The sequence below is a fragment of the Condylura cristata genome, unplaced genomic scaffold, assembly GCF_000260355.1.
Source record: "Condylura cristata isolate star-nosed mole 26May11 unplaced genomic scaffold, ConCri1.0 scaffold00018, whole genome shotgun sequence".
Taxonomy (NCBI): Eukaryota; Metazoa; Chordata; class Mammalia; order Eulipotyphla; family Talpidae; genus Condylura; species Condylura cristata.
The window spans coordinates 34,983,805-34,988,233 of NW_004567119.1; positions in this window are offsets into that span (position 1 = coordinate 34,983,805).

Consider the following 4,429-nt stretch of genomic DNA (forward strand, 5'->3'; position numbering starts at 1 on the left):
CCTTATGCTCCTGCTATGAGTGAAACCCTTGGTATTTTTCTTTTTCTTTCTGGCTTTTTTCACTAAGCACGATCCCTTCCAGCTCCATCCATATTGCTGCAAAAACATACGTCATATGTATTTTAAAATCCCAAATAACTAAGCTTCAGAAAAACCACAGTCCAGCGTACCAGGAAAAAAGGTGCTGCTTTAAATTAAAGAGTAGGATTTTTGGATTGAGGGCACCCAACCTTTCTAATTACAGTTCTAAAGAAATGTCCAGTCCAGTCCATTTGGATAGGGTAATTGGAGCAGAACTATGAATAAGGACACATTTTGCTGACCCTGATTCTGCATTTCTCACTTCTGAATTCTGAGCTGGACAGGGAAGCCTCCCTTTGCTAGGCTCCCATTTCTGTTATAACTGGACTTCAGGTTCTTGCAGAGAGGCTTCCAACTAGAGAAAGATTTGAACTCTGTCTGTCCGTTTATTTAGCTCCACAGATGTGAGAACATTTGTGTTCTATCCCAAATTCCAAATTGTGGTAAGGTAGGGCTGTCCACAGCTCATCAGTGCCAGAGATTTAGAGTGTCCGTTAAGGGAGCTAATGATTTCAACAATTAGCATTGATTTCTTTTCATAATCATGCCTAAGTCTACCATACTTTGTGATGCTGGGCAGATGTCAGATTTGACTGATAACCTGGAGGTGTTGGATAAAATAAAATGAAAGTGATTTAGTCTTTGGGTTGGACAGAGGTCACAGTAGTGCTGTCATCTGGATAGCAGTAAATATTTTCATACAAAGTTTATTAAGTAAAAGGACAGACTATTTCTACAGTTAAAACAATAGATTGAAATATACCATGGGCTGTCCCTGGTGGCGCAGTGGGTTAAAGCACAGCACTGCAAGCTAGTCACAGCTGCTTCAGTGTGAGTTTGATCCCTGACCTGGGAGCTGACCCACACGGTGTGGCAGACCTCTCCTAACCCGCCTGTTGCTCCCCTCAGCAGTGTATTTCAGATCTGCCTGTTCTGCTCCCCACTCTGTCTCTGGTGGATCCTCTCACCACTCCTGCACCTCTGGCCTATGCCCCAGTTCTATATACAGAAATAAATAAATCTTTAAGAAAAAATTTTTTTTTTAAAAGAAATATATCCTGACTCCACCATTAACTAATTCATGCAAATTCACTCTCTCTCCCCTCCAGACAAATCCTTGAGTTATTTCCTCTTGAGGACAATGCTTTCCCCTTTGGTTTTGTTAAGATGTGGGGAATAGCAAAGTCTGGACTGAACTGGCTTCAACATTAAGGACCCCCTCCTCCCATTTTTGATCCCATTCCCCACTCCACCCCCATAAAATGTCTCTAGTATATAGTTGTTCACTATTATTATTCACGAGAAAGAATGAAAGAGAATGTGTGTGAGAGGAAGCGTGTGTATGTGAGAGTGTGTGAGTGTCCCAGCATTAATTGAAACTCCACTGTGTTGGATGACCTTGAGCGTTAATTTAACCCCTCTCTGCCGCAGTTTCTTCATCTGTATAATAGGATAATTGTCCCTGTGTCCTATGGTTGTTGTGCGGTTTGAAATAGTTACATGGAAAGTCTGGCACATAGCGACCATTAGATTCTTGGTAGGAACTTTAGAAAACCCGTTTGTGAGGCTAAGTTGCCTGGTGAGAGCAGCACCCTGGGAACCTTGGAGTTGGGGCCCAGCTTGGATTTTGGCAGAAAGCGAGTAGTGTTTCTCCTATGGGTTCAGGGCACCTTCCTGGTGGGCGGGGCTTACGCAGCTGCTTCCTGCACTCTGCCTCAGTGAGCGGTCCTGCCATTTTCACCCACCGAAGTCAGTTCTGGTAGAGGTGGTCATGACAAGAGTGTCCCTTACAGGGGAACTCGCTGGAGGGACAGAGGGTCAGTCGCCAGCAGGAAGTCACTGTCAGGCTGCGTCACGGAAACCACCTTTTGGCTCTGTGAGGCCCAGTTAGGATGGGCAGCTCCGTCCCGGGAGCGATGCCAGCTCCAACTCGCGGTTTTCTCCCTTGCTGACTGAAGGGCTTTCGCCTGGCCCAGCGCTGTCCAGGCCCCTCTCCAGGCTAATACCTATTCCTATAACTTCAGAGCATCGTGTGGGTCCATTTTTGTCACCACCAACTGCTTTTGCGACAGTAGTTAAGAAACTCCTTATTCTTTTCAATCCTAGGTTTAGCAGCTCACACTTGGTTCTTTCTGGAACAAGTAGCATATCCTGCCAATTCCTCACTTGGGACAGGTTTTGGCTGCAGTGGGGATTCCACTTTTTAAGGGCTTTGGCATTGGCCTTTTTGTTTGTTTGTTTAAGAAGGTTTATGTATTTATGCATATAAGAACTGGGGTCTGGGCCAGAGCTATGCAGTGGAATGGAGAGGGTATGTGAGAGAATTCACCAGAGACAGAGTGGGGAGCAGAACAAGCAGATCTACTGAAATACACTGCTGAGGGGAGCAGCAGGTGAGACAGGAGAGGTATGTGGCACCATGTGGTCACCTCACTGGTCAGGGATTGAATTCAGACCACAGTGGCTGGTGATAACTTGATAGTCCCAAGACTTTAACCCCTGTGCCATGAGGGAGGTCCTGGCCTTGGCCTTCTTAACCTGGCCACCTGCACCAGTCTTCTTGGCTTTAGGTTCTCGTCAGTAGCTGCTTTCTTAGCTCCTTTACCATCTGTCTTGCAAGATAGGAAAGAGAACTAAAGCCCTAGTTTCTGAGTATCTGTAATTGAAGAGAATAAAATTCTCTCCAATCTACTTACTTATATTTAATGAAATACTAAATATGTAGATAGCAAATAGTATGTGGGTATAGAAGTGGATATGATTTATATCTTTAAATATAAGACACTGATCTCTCAGCCAATATTATCAAAGTGTTTGTTAAGTATCTGTAACATACTGGTAGGTTCTATGGACAATACACTAGAAATTACCCTTGCTCAAGCATTTGAAAAGAATTTTGTTTGTGTTTTGGCTGGGTATTTGCTAAGCTAGTTAATTACATTTCATTTGGTCAGGTTTTAGTCAGTGTGAAAATGAAGATTTAAAAATATTTTTATTATACACACACACACACACACACACATTGTTCTTCATTTTGTGCATTTTTTCATCTTGGTTGTAATCCCTGTGGACTTTCCCCTGCCAGTTCACCCATGTGTTACCACCATAGTCCTGTGTACTCTTCTCACCCCAGTTTTGATCCTATTTCCCTCTCCACCCCCGTAGAATGTTTCTGGTGATAGTTGTTGATTTTTATTTTTAGTTTATTACAATTGCTTTTTCCTCCCCCCGATCCCTTACACCTTTGCTATGAGTGAAACCATCGGTATTTTTCTTTTTCTTTCCAGCTTATTTCATTAAGCATGATTCCGTCCAGCTCCATATCTGTTGCTGCAAATGGCATGACTTTATCTTTTTTGATGGCTGAGTAATTGAAAAATGAAATTTAAATATACTCCTAGCATTTACTTACATTTAGATCTCTGCTTTATAGTTTTTTTGACTCTCAGAATTTAGCAAATTAATTCTTCATACAAATGAGCTGAGTTCAGAATTCTTTCATATCATATAGACACTTGAAAGCATTTATAAAAGCATATACTATACCCACAATCAATTTCTATTATTCAGCAACATGGGCTTTGTAAATCTGAAATAATTTCAGATTCTATAATTTTAGGTTTCAGAATTTATAAATCTGAAATTTACATTGCCCTATGTAGTCTTACAATTAATCTTTTGGTTTCCAGTTGCATTCCCTTTATCTAAAGTGTTCTTTTACAATCTTATACATGTTTGTACCTTTAATCTGAACCTCTCACTAGCTGTGTTTAAACCAGTCTAGCCTCCAGAGCTGTTCATCAGACCTCTTGTATGACACACACAGGACATGGCTGGTGATAAGAAGAGCAAGGGAAAAAGTTCACGGTCACAGAGACGACAACAATAATGTGATAAGAGCCGCCCTCATATTACCCATGGCTTCAAAGTGTCCATATAAATGGTAGTGGGAGACTTTGGAAGTGATACTAGTTTGAAAAATAAATATTGGTTAGAGCTTATAGTCCTCTCACTAAACTGTTTTCAAAGTCCTATGCATGCTGTTCTTTTGCCATCTTCTTATTTGGCCTTTCCCATAACAGGGCGAGAGACTGACTGGACCAGAAGTTTTAAAAGTGAAAGGGAGCTTTTATGTTGTGCTCCTTTGAGGTGGAGCAGTGGGTCTTGCTCTGTTCTCCATAGGTCTTTCCCTCCTTGGTACAATTGTGTTTGTTTGCAGATATTCCTATGTCACCAGCTGCACACGGGACAGGAAAGATGCAACTCTGGAGCATAATGGAGAATGTTGCTCTAAAGGAAACTGATTCTGGAGAACTAAGTCAGGAAATCTTTTGCTTGAACTTCCAGT